Source organism: Tachypleus tridentatus, chromosome 7 (assembly GCF_004210375.1).
Source record: "Tachypleus tridentatus isolate NWPU-2018 chromosome 7, ASM421037v1, whole genome shotgun sequence".
NCBI classification, from domain to species: domain Eukaryota; kingdom Metazoa; phylum Arthropoda; class Merostomata; order Xiphosura; family Limulidae; genus Tachypleus; species Tachypleus tridentatus.
In genome coordinates, this window is record NC_134831.1 from 164,168,028 (window position 1) to 164,181,596 (window position 13,569).

General features: G+C 35.3%; 1 protein-coding gene across 2 annotated transcripts in view; it reads left to right on the forward strand.

Moving 5' to 3' along the window:
- Positions 1–251: 251 nt before the first annotated feature.
- LOC143257091 (rho GTPase-activating protein 100F-like) overlaps positions 252–13,569 on the forward strand; it is a 54,104-nt gene continuing 40,786 nt past the window's right edge. The window contains exon 1 of one of the 2 annotated variants that reach the window (XM_076515308.1): positions 252–708. The gene's annotated coding sequence lies outside the window, so the exon portion shown is untranslated. Of the gene's footprint in view, positions 709–738; positions 1,057–13,569 lie in introns of those variants that run through there. The other variant, XM_076515309.1, reaches the window with a different exon arrangement.

Consider the following 13,569-nt stretch of genomic DNA (forward strand, 5'->3'; position numbering starts at 1 on the left):
TATCATTATAGTCAGAAGTTCAGTTATTTGTTATTTTCAGGTTTTAGTCTTTGGAAATATTGAACTTGGCAAGATTTTCTTGCCACCCTTCTCACCAGGGTTAAGATAACAGCTGCGGTGCAGATTTGTCGGACATTACCGACGACCCCTCCCTTCGATAATGGACACCTCCCCCTGTCGGAGATGCTCATCGATCGAAAGCTGCAATCGTTCTCATATGTAGCTAGGGGTAAGCCACGCCGTTTGGTTTGGCGTGTATGCGGGGGGAGGGCGGCCTGTGGGGGAGAGTGTGCGAAAGCGCCGTGATGTGCAAAAGTAATCGTCCAAACGACGTTAAAGAAATGAAACTATTAATTCAAAACATCCTGTTAAGTTATGAACTCTTTCAAATCAGCTAAGACGATGTTTATTGTCTCAGGGACTGAGAAGTGCCAAGCAAGTGTACGTAGTGGCCAGAACGTTGGAATGGTGCTCGTAAGTTAAGTATGCACACTTCCACAAGTCCATAATAGTGGTGATTAAACTATTTTCCATCTAGGAAACATTATTTAGTCTACGTTTCTTTTACTGCCATTTCTAGTACAAGTTCTCTTTGACGGATGCAGGAGATCTAAATGACAGAAGTTCGGGTTAGGCTACGAATTCTCTAGCGAAGCTGTACTCGCGTGACTCAGTGACGTGTCGACAGCCTTGCTTCGCGGAGAGGAGGTAAGCCTGTATGTGTTCAGCAGACTGCTGGGCTGCCATAATATTGATAGACGGGTCAGGAGGGCTGACTAGGTCACTCAGAAAATTTTGGACTGACAAATGACCTATAGACCTCACTTAATTTGGTATTCAATCACCCAATGTTTTTTTTTTGTTTTGTTTTTTTCGGGGGAAGGGACCACCACATTGACTTTTCGCACAGCTGTATGCCGAAATAGTTTTAGAAATTTCTATTTAAATACTGCCACGAAACCTATAAACTATTTATACAAAGTATTATTTTCTTTAGCGTAGTAATACAATGACCCATCTTCTTGAAACTGCCAATTTTGATCATCACTGTTCGAGGTAAGTTCCCAGCTTCACCATGAAACTCTGGTGGTTTTTCTACTTTATTGTTTCAGTATTACAAGTTTGCCAGACCACACACTATATATATATATATATATATATATATATAACTTATTAATAAGATAACTAAGAGATGAAATGGCAAAACCCAAACTATTTAATTGTTCCTTCTGGAAACAGAAGTTTCAGACGATTCTTCCCTCTTTACACTAGAATATTTTTTATAAATGTAGGTACCTAATATTTTACAGATCTTTCAGTTATATTCTTGTCGGCTGTATATTTCCATTTTCTTTTTCTGTCAAAATGCATGTAATCTAGATAGCATGACCTGGAAATTATTGTTATTTTTAGAACACTTCCAAATCATGTGAAATTACTACCTTTTTTTCTTCTATTAATTCTTAATTTGGCAGTAATTTATCTCTTCACAGGTTCTTAAGTCATGATTAAAGTTTCAACTTATCTTGCAATATGAAAAGTGATAATAATTCCTTTCTCACGGTTCTGGCAAAAACACAAAACAACAACAGTATCATAACGACGCGCTAGAAAATAAATTAATACATCTCGTGTAACGTGGATAAAACATGTGCAAAAAAAGAACATAAAAATTATGATCAAATAAACTACCAGTCAATAATTTCTTGGATGGACGAGATCCGCCCGCGTAAATTATAGCCTAGTAGAAAGAAATACACTATGAATTTCTCTCTGTAGATTTTCAAGTACGACGTGTACGCTGCACCGCCTCCGTTCGTAGTACCACACTCTTGTGTAAGTGAACTCTTATTGATCAGCTCCAACGGGCATGCGTGAGAATGAAATCAAAAGAAACTAAAACCTAAATGTTGGGATTAAATCATGTTTTAATGTCGCTTAAGGAAATTAAGTTACACAAAACTATAATTTTTCGGTATTTTTTTACGGTATTACAACTTCTAATTACGTATTAGAAACGTAAAATAGTTTAAGGCTACTCAGTATCAATATATTAATTTGGTGGGGCACTCAGTAAGAATGGGGAGTGGAAAGTCGGTGTGTGGGGGTTTGTGCTAAGAAAGTTTGGGAATCCATTGTATAAAAATTTGCTGAAACAAAAAGCGCGTATTATTAACAGTTTCAATCTCAGTGAGAAACGAATAATTATTAAATTAAAATACCATAATAGTGATTCGCGCGTTCATATTTATTGAAGGTCTATTAATTAGCTAGCCTTCCGCTAGTACAGCGGTAAGTCTATGGATTTATAACGCTAAAATCAAGGGTTCGATACCCCTCGGTGGGCTCAGCAGATAGCCCGATGTGACTTTGCTATAATTAAAACAAACAAAACAATTAATTAACTTACTTAAAGCATATTTAACTTTCATCTGCAGTGTTTTTCATTTTTAAAATATAATTCATACTAATTTTATATTAAATACGGTGAAATTTATTTAATAATAGTATAGTATATGTTCTAAGAAAATAGGAATACAATTTCTACAAGTTTCTCCTATATGATCATAAAAAATGGTGATCTTGATGCATCTGTGAACGAGATAAACAGACTTAACACAAGTATCAGTGTGAAACCTAGTGTTGTGTATGACAAGCTTTTCAGTTATTCGGTAGAAAGTCTCGCGACCTGTAATAACCCGCGTGGTGCTAAACAACATAGCGTGTACGTTTCTGCTTGCAAGATACGTTAACACTACCACATAGCGATTAAAGCTCGTTTGATAGTATTTTACGTTTGCAGAATATTCGATTTTTAATCTTGTGCTGTAAACGGGAGCTCACGTGTTCAGTTAAGTTTTAGAGCACGTTGTGACTTTGCTTTTGCTAGCTAAGTTCACAATTTTTGGTTATAGTTATGTATCTTGGCTATAAGAAAAGAGAATAAGATAAGTAGATAATGACAACCATTCGTTGTACGTAATCTAATAATGTTTCCTGAATGAAAAACTATTATTATTTTTTAATCCATACCTTCATATCTTAATCAAGCAAAATAAGGGTTAAATATGGTAGAAAATGGCCACGGATATTTATAATGACAGAACATCGAAGTTCAAGGTTATCATAAGTATTCTGTTTATTTCTATTTTCCTAACGTTACCATGGTTCCTGTAGATTTAGCTACACGGTTTGTGTGTGTGAAAAGTATTAACACTTTTTATGGGAGTCTCACAGCGTCAAAACATTTTTATTACATTAAAAATCGTAGAAAACTATAAAATATTCTTAGAAGGCCTGAATATTGCGGACTGGAATGGCCTGGTATAAGCCTGTAGACTGTGCATCAAAGGTCCAACTCTCGAATTCCTATATATTGTTGAAAATGTTTTATACTTTTAGTAATGGAAACGTTACAGATGTGACAGTCAACCGCACTGTTCAGATAAAAGTATCCTCATTTGCGGAGAGTGTTATGGATTGGATATAACTGGATGCCCTTCCTCTGGTTGGCAACTTTACGTCAGAGTTGGCTGTCTGTCTGAACATTAGGAATTCCTCATCATACCATTTAACTATGGTGAGGTATGAGGTACTTCTAGGGTCAAAGTACAAAATTCCTATAACAGTGCATTCAGGTTTTGTGTATTTACAATGCTGATTGGAAAGAAACCATTGCCATTTTAAAGTACCATGAATTCATCCACAACACTTTGAGTTTTGTACACCTGCTGATTTTGATAACTAGTAGTTCGTGCGCTTCGACCCAACTGTTCGTTTTAATGTACGACAGACGACATTGGCAGTAAAAAGCGTTTTACAGGCTTTAAAAATAACCACTAATAAATTATGTTAGAAAACTGCCGGAATATTTTACGCATCGAACAATATACCTTTATTACGTCGAATGAAATTCTGGCGGTCAGAATATCAGAAATCTAAGGACAGCATGTTAACAAACTCGATTTCTTGTTACCAAAAACGGGAACCTTGAGATTTCTGCTGTTATGAACGCTAGAATTTATTACTCATTTATTACTGTTGGTAGGCGAGCTTATTTCTCGACTTATAAATTATCGGAAAATGGAACCTCAGGTTATGGCTGAAGTTGTAAAAAGAATTAATGTAGTCGGAATCATTATAGTGAGGATTTACTGAATATAGCGGTTTTTGTGGATCTTTGTGGATGTTATCTACGTTTAATTATATATATTTTAGAATTCACTTCGTTGTTGTTTTTCCCCCAGGCTAACAAATTGTGGTTTCAAAACTACCTCATTGCTTAAGTTTTCTCTAACGAAAATGTGGACAAACTTTAAAGATACAGCGTTAATGGTAGAATTCTGAGGCCTTACAAGAAAACGTATTTTTGTTATTAAGTGTGAAATATTTCATATCGATTGAAAACACGTGTAGTTCCGAGTCAACCATTTTCAAACTATTAGAGTCTGCCTGACGATCCTCTTGTGGGACAACGGTAAATCTACAGACTTACAACACTACAGTCCGGAAAGTCTCTCCAGGAAAAGCTGGTGAATCTTATCTTTATTTCCCAACTTTATAAGGTAACAAACGAGATGAAGCATCACAATAAGATTAAAAACATTATTAGCCTAGTCGGAGACATCATTCATAAACTACGGAGGAATACAAGAGTCATCCAATTAAGAAGTTGTAAGGTGGACGTAAAAATTTTGCCTGTACAAACAATTAACAAATTACAGAACGACCTAAGAAATATGTAGTATCTGTATTGTTAATAAATTACGGAGGCATTTAAAGGCACTCGATAAATTGATATTTAGATGTGTTTAATTTATCCTACAACAGTCAAACTACGGAGCCCTATAAGAGCCATATGACATGCAAGTGTCGTACATTAGGTAAGTACATTCTTTTCATGATGTGCTTTTGTAGCTGTTACCATGATTGGTTATTCATTACACAACTATCCTTGACTGTGACGGACATGTCTCTTGTTATTGTTTCATTACTCATGCAAAACAGTAACTCTCACTTCAGCGCCATCTACAATACAGAAAGCTACTTTATTACTGAAATGTCACTGAAACTTCGCAAACTAAGCGGATTATAGCTAACTCATGTTTTGAGCATAGCGTTAAAACGTAAAACACCACATTTAGTTTAAAAGAATCTTGTAAAAGTAAAACTTGTTAAGATGATCTGCTCTCGGAAAGTTTACTTTGTGGACAAGTTCTTAGGTTACAGAGTTAATCTTCGTACCCTCCCCTGTAGTTTAACGGTACGTCTGAGGGCTAAACGCTAAACATTGAATTTAGATACCCGTAATGGACAAAACACATTGTTTTTGAATTTCGCACAAAGTTACACCAGGGCTAACTGCGCTAGTCGTTCCTAATTTAGCAGCATAAGACTAGAGGGAAAGCAGCTAGTCATCACCACCCACCGCCAACTCTTGAGCTATACCACGAGTAGTGGTATTGACTGTCACATTATAACACCCCCACAGCTGAAAGGCGAGCACTTTTAGTGTGACAGAGATTCTAACCCGTTACACTGAGATAACGAGTCCAGCGCTCTAACCATCTAGCCATGCCGGATTGGCAGAACACAGATAGCCAATTGTGTGATGAGGGTGGTTACGAGAACACTGCTGTTAATAAATAAACAGCAAATTTTCCTGGAGTTCATATGTCTTCAGAAAGTTTCCGTTAAATTATAATATTATCCTGATTCAAAACACATACGTTAGGTGTAAAGTCAGAATGCACACACTTAAAGATGGAAATGCAGAACAAACACAGCCCACACATTTGCTATGTATGTAAAGGTGTGAATTTATAAACGAGGTCAAGCCAATGACGCGAATAAACAAAGTTAGTAGAATTATTTACATTAAGACACGTTTCTAATTACTCTTAAAATTTTACCAGTCGTGATTAGCGTGCTAGATTGTGCATCATGGGTCTAACGTTTGTGTCCAGTTGTCGCAAAAATGCGCTCCATACTTACACCCTTGTGCAAATTAATTGAAACAGATGGTCATTTTACAATATTTTCAGCATGGCGGCCGGTGTAGGCTTGGTGGACCCGCTGATTTCCTATAATAGTCATTTTTTTCACACAGACGGCGTCATTAGCTGTGCTTTGCAGTACGGTCGATTTATTTTTGGGATATATGACGAAATTTTGAGGAATATTACGTCATTCGAAATTGCGTTAGAAGGGCAAAAAACAACTTCTTACCAAGTCAATGAAGAAAAAACGGTATCAATGGGGTCTGAAATACAAGAACTGGACGCAAGAACAATAGAGGAAGGTGTTATTCAGTGACGAGACTCATTTCTTCGTACAGGGTCAAAGAAGTCTGCATGTTCGCAGATCTCCAGGTGAGAAACTTCAAGAATCTCACATCAATCAGTTCGTAAAACATCCCTTGAAGAACATGTTTTGGGGCTTTTTCAGCTACTTTGGCGTCGGAGGCTTACATATCGTAGAAGGTATGATGCGAGGACCACAGTACATCGAAGTTTTGCAGAGAAGAGTCGTTCCAGAATAGAAAAAGAGATTTCCAAATGGATCTGGCATTTTTCAGCAAGATCTGGCTCCGTACCACACATCGAAACTTGTAAAGAATTTTATGACTACAACGCGAATAAAGGTGCTGGACTGGCCTGGAAACTCTCTGGACTTACATCCTATTGAAAATCTTTGGGCGATTTGTAAAGAAAGACTTCGGGGAAAGACTGTACTACGAAAGATAAGCTAATTGATGCCATAATTGAGGTGTGGTACCGCGATCCAAAAATTAATAAAGATTGCACTCAACTCGTGGACTCGATGCCAAAACGGATTAATGATCTTTTGAAAAATAAAGGCGGTCATATCATGTATTAATTTGTGAGTAATTTTTGGATTCTCAGAAATAAAACGCAAAAAAATTGAAAAAAATCTTAATTTTCCGTCTTGTTTTAATTAATTTGCACAAGGGTTTAAGTCTCTAGGAGGAGAAATTAGTGCTATCAACGCCTGGTATTTTATTCTCACCAAGCGTGTTAAGGCGCTCGACTCGCAATCTGAGGGTCGCGGGTTCTAATCCTTATCACACTAAATATGCTCGCCCTTTCAACAGTGGGGCGTTATAATGTGACGGCTAATTCCACAATTCGTTGGTAAAAGAATAGCCCAAGAGTTGGCAGTGGGTGGTGATGACTAACTGCCTTCTTTATAGTCTTAAACTGCTAAATTAAGGACGGCTAGCGCAGATAGCCATCATGTAGCTTTGAGTTGAATTTAAAATCAAACAAACCAGACGTGCATTGGATGTTTAAAGGAACAAAGCAGGTAGATAATAAAATTTAGTTCCGATTTTGTAGTGCACTGGATAAATAATATTAATTTTTCTAACTCGCGAATTGTCCTTAATTAAAGTTCAGCTAGCAATTTATATATATATAAATGTACGCAAGTAAATAAGCAAAGCCTATCACATGTTTGAGTAGGAGTCGCTTTCAAACTTACTTACTCTCTGGCGTTATTGTTATAACAACAACAAAAAAAAACCAACCAGCTAGTTTGAAATGAAACGTGGCTTATGAAGTGAAGTTATATTATGTCAGGAAACATTTTCGTTGAACGTTGATGCTCTCTTGTTGTTGTCATCCATTCATTTCAATGTATTCAGGTATTGAAACTTCGAGTGCACAGTGCACGAAAATCTTTGTTAAAAATTCACGTTTCGGCAGTTGAAAACTTGAAACTTATTTTTGTCGAGTTTGAAGGATGTTTTATTACAGAGAAAAGCGTTGTTTCAACCCTGTTTATGTATACAAGAACCGAAAATTATTCGTTACCTTAATCCTAGATAATGAATAATTATTAGTTGTGCACGAAGCGATACATGAAACCTACAGTTTTGTCAGTTGGTACATCTGAATAATTAAAATATTTTATTTTGAACAGATAATTGTGCTTATTTCAATTATGTCTACCTATGAGGAGAATGATTGATCAAGGTTAGATCCTTTCGTCAACAGAACCACGTTTTACAAGTTTAAAACATTAACTTACTATTGCAACGGTTTCTGTTATTGGGACGATTCTTTTGGACTATTCGATAAAACAAAACTGTAAAGTTGAGATCATTTGATAATAACTAATGAGTTTAATTTCTTCGACTACATCTACAGTGTACACGGTTTCACTGACTAACGGTAAGACTAATTTCACAAAATGCTAAATGGTTGTTTACTTGCTAATTTTGTCGTACATTGGATATTTCTTGAATCTTTAATGTTGAAATAAAACAGTATTTATGTAGCTGGAGTATGAGAGAAACCGAATACCAAACTCACCAACAAATCAATCCACTGCTGTAACATTTATTAAACAATCAACAATATATTCTTGACAACCAATACAAGCATCTAAAGAACAACAAAGATAAAAAGAAGGCCTGCAACACTTCCCCCGTCCGGGACTGTGAAGCTACTTGAAAAATAATTTCACACAAGAAACAGTAAATTTAAATGTTTATGATTACCATTGCAGCAAATCTTGAAATTGACCAACATTAATTTTCATATATATATCAATTTGGATCATTAATTTTTACTTATTGTCCTTAAATTGTCTGGTCATCAAATCACTCGGGTCGTTTTATGTTACGTGACTTATGGTACGAATGATTGTCTTTTGCTTGGGACTTCTCTTAGATGGTCCGTGGATTCTGCTGGTGACTCCATCCTTTGTGAAGCTTGTGCAATGTTCTCGACAGGAACTTTGGACTTTGCAGCATTGATTTAGCTTTCGTGGAGTTTTCTTCGAAGTCACCAAGTTGCCTGTTGTATGTCACTGACAAACTTGCAAAGAAATCATGGTGGAGGATCATGTCTTGAACTGTCTTAAATTTTTTAAGTTATATTATCGTTTATTTTGCCCAAAGTACAGGGTTTTCCTCAACATATCAGTGTGAACTTTGGAATACTTCCTTTATTATGGCGTGTATCATATAGCAGTGCTATTTAATACGATGTAATTCAGTATTTGTTTGTTTCTTTCGGAATTCAGCAAAAAGCTACACAATGGGCTACCCGTGCTTTGCCCGCCACGGGTATTAAAACCCGATTTCTAGCGGTGTGAGTCCGGAGACATACCGCTGTACCACTGGGGGGCAATTTAGTGTTACCATCATTTATTATTAACGTATTTAAAGTCTTTCTTAAGTTGTGTAAGGATTACATAGTGTTTAGTCTTTTTCTGTAAGATTGTAAGTGATGGTCCTTAGAGTGTGAGTGCAGAAGGGCCAGTGGCATTTACAGTCTCTTCCAAACATCAGAAATGTCTGAGGTTTCGTGTCACTGTATGACTCAGAAGTAGAACGTTATTCGTGATATTCATAGATAATTTGATACATTTCAGCAGGGTTGTTTTAAAATAATCTGAATTGAAGTTCCATAGTTTGTCGATAAATTTCTTTGTAGAATTTTTACTTTCGATTAAGAGCATTTTGTGCTTCTAACCATTTGGTGAAACAGTCTATCGCCACTAATACAAGCAATAATAATGTGAAAATAAAACCGTATTTTCTAGGACACAAATTTTCTCCTAACAGTAAAAAAAATAACAACAACAAAAGCTGCTATTCAGAATAACTCTTGTGACGATTGTAAGATAGCAATAACGTTATCACTCATCCGCGAGTTTAAGTCTGTCAGTGTATTCCTGTGAGGGTTTACGTTTAAGTAAAGTACAATTAAAAGTAAAATCATACATTGAATCCCTTGAACTCTCCAACAAATAACTAAATTTATTGGCTACGTTTCACGACAAGAACGGAATTAGTTTATCAGCAACGTAGAGATGTGTTTTTGTCAGAGCAAAGCCACTTCGGGCTATCTGCTGAGTCCACCGAGGGGAATCGAACCCCTGATTTTAGCGGTGTAAATCCGCAGACTTACCGCTGTATCAGCGATGGACTTGGCAACGTAGAGATCGGCCACAGGCCTTCACCAAGGAGTTACGGACAATTTATGGCTGAAACGTTGCTAGTAAGTTGAGCTTTGCGAGTTTATAGGTGAAAGTTTGTGTTTGAGAGGGAAACGATACCAGTGTATGATTTTAAGCATAAGAGTTTTTACAGTGATTAAAGTTTAAATACCACCCAGAGTTCTGTTTCTACCTTTGGCAGGTACAATTCTACTGGTTGGCGGATAACCCCATACAAAAAATAAATTTATCTAACATAATAGTATGACTCAACAATTGTATGGAAAATGTGTTCTTATATCTACAACTCAAACGGTGCATCACAGAACACACACACACACGTGACACAATGGTACGTTATTTAACGATACTCACAGGGAAGTAGGCATCGCAGGAAAAAACATACATATATGCATACATACATACGTACATATATATATATATATATGAATTTACTTTTTCTTCATTGTTACTTGAAGAAATAGTTTTTTTGTTTTTTAGTAAGTTTGTCACGAAATTTCTGTTTACTTGTGCAACGTTTCTTGGGGTTTATCTAAGTAGGTTTAGGTTAGAAACAACATAACATTTTTGTACTTTAAATAACGATGTGTTAATAACACAATTAGTTATGTGGAAATTATAGTCACGTGTAACATTAGTTTTCTGGTTATTTATACCAATATATTCGAATATCACGAGTTGGTTGGATTGAAAGTAACCTGAAGAAATGGTAATTAAAAATGTATATATATCTAGATGGATATTTGAGTAATTGTTAACAGTAACGGTTGTCTAATTCTTCCATTATTAATGTGTGGTTTACATGTTAATAGGGAAATTTGAAATTGATAAAACTGTGTGATTATACGTGTTCCGTACAAAAATGTCGTGTATGTTTTTTTGTTAGAAAATCTTAAATTCACATAGTTTGCTAACTGTAACCTCAATTATGTGTGTGTGTGTGTGTGTTGGACTGTTCTAAACTTGCTTGATTTCCCGTTTTCTCTCAGCTGTAAGTCTGTGGGCTTGTGACCCTATAAGTCGGATTTCGATACCCGTGGTAAGCACAGCACAGATAACCATTATGTCGCTTTTTGGGTAAAGTTTTGACACATTGAAAACTAACGAATATTTAGATCAAATTACTACATAAACTGTCTCTACAAGAAATAAGAACTCAGTCATCTCTAATGCAAAATATTATCATTCATAATGGAGCAACGTTTTATACTACACAATTAAAATTTTAATTCGTACAAATAAACGGTTGTAAAAGTTGTTACGTTTCAACGGGGTCTCACGTCGCCTTCTGGAGTGTGAGAAAGCTTCTCTGAGTTATACACGTACAAAATCTATTGTCATGTGACTACTAGTTTACTGTTAAAAAAAGATCACGCCATCTACATACTTTCTGGCTTTCTAACCCTTCATCCTTATTTAAGACTTAACATGTTTTTTGCTGCGTTTCATTATTTCAGTGGTTTCTAATATTTCTAGCAGTAATATTGTTTGGTTGGGCCAAAATAACGCTTGATAAATTCAGTAAAATTTACATTGTCAACTAACGAAGAGCTCAAGCTCACTTTAACATTTTTCTTAAGTTCGTTGATTCTAAATTTTAAATTTCTTATACTTTAACCAATGTATGCACGATCACATTCACAATGGATTTCATTTCATCTTTGAGTAATTTTATTCAGTGGTCTGTAAATGGGAATAATATTTGTTTCTTAATTTATGAAATAATTGACATGAACCTGAGGTATATGGTAAAAGCCGTATGTTGATTTTAGTTGTTTTTTTTGTTTAATATTTATTTTGTTATATTTTCTTACGGCTCTATCAACAACGCGAGGTGAGAAACCTCCATCAAGTGCTACATGCTTAATAAGCAAGTTCATGTTTTAAATCTGCTGGATTATATCATTGTTTTAAAGAATAAATAGTTGATATTTGTGACTGTGTAAAACGCGATTCTTGGTGTAATAGCATGATAACAGAAAAGGTATACGGTAAACCGTAGTTTCTTATTCTTGTTTTTCTAAACAAGTACGTCCAAAAACGGCAAGCTGTCTCCTTCAAATTCGCGAGTAAATTGAGTAGAGGGTTCGAGGCTATTTAAGTAATTAGCCAATTTCAACAAGATCGTTTTACCACGTCACTGCATCACGAACGTGCTATTGACATACCTAATCCATATTTTTCGTTTATCATTCAATAAAGCAGCAGTTTCAAGTGTATTCATGAAAATATCGCACACAACAAAGGAGGTAACGGAGAACTCATAGCTAGGCCTCAAGTGTGTTTATAGATCTTATTATTAAATTGAATATACGAGTCGAACATAAGTTTTTAAGTTTATTTTGTCTAAAAATTTCAAAGACTGATACGTTGTTTACACATAAGTTGGTAGCTGTACGAAAAGCTAGTTTTGTGGATAGTGATACAATATCAGAAGATACAAACAAATTGTTACCAATAATTTATCCCCGCATATTTTTCTGTTATCAAACTGTTACACCAAGAATCGTATCTTACAAAGTCACAAATGTCAGCTGTTTACTCTTTAAAACTATGATATAACTCAGCAGATTTAAAAACATGAACTTGCTTATTGAACATGTTGCACTTGATGGAGGTTTCCACCTCATGTTGTTGATAGAGCCGTGAGAAAATATAACAAAATAAATATTGAACAAAAAAAACTAAAATCAAGATTTGATAAAATAGATACACAAACGGCTTTTACCATATACCTCAGGTTCATCGTGTCAATTATTTCATAAATTAGGAAACAAATATTATTCCCATTTACAGACCAATGAATAAAATTAGTCAAATATTAAATAAAAGTCCATTGTGAATGTGGTCGTACATACATTGGTCAAACTATAAGGAATTTAAAATTTAGAATAAACGAACTTAAGAGAAATGTTAAGGTGAGTTATTCATTAGGTCAACATGTAAATTTTACTGGATTTATCAAGTGGGAGGACTGTTATTTTGTCCCTACCACACAATATTACTACCAGAAATATTAGAGAAACCATTGAAATAATGAAACGTAGCAAAAAATAAATAAGGATGAAGAGTTAGAAAATCAAAGTATGTAGATGGCGTGATCGTTTTGGAATTGTAAACTCGTAGTCACATGACCATGGCTGTTGCACTTGTATAACACACAGTAATTAACTATTTTTAGAAGTGTAAACCAGTAGTTGCATGACCATGGCTGTTGCACTTGTATAACACCCAGTAATTAACTATTTTTAGAATTGTAAACTAGTAGTCACATGACCATGGCTGTTGCACTTGTATAACACACAGTAATTAACTATTTTTAGAAGTGTAAACCAGTAGTTGCATGACCATGGCTGTTGCACTTGTATAACACCCAGTAATTAACTATTTTTAGAATTGTAAACTAGTAGTCACATGACCATGGCTGTTGCACTTGTATAACACACAGTAATTAACTATTTTTAGAAGTGTAAACCAGTAGTCGCATGACCATGGCTGTTCCACTTGTATAACACACAGTAATTAACTAGTTTTAGAATTGTAAACTAGTAGTCACATGATCATGGCTGTTGCACGTGT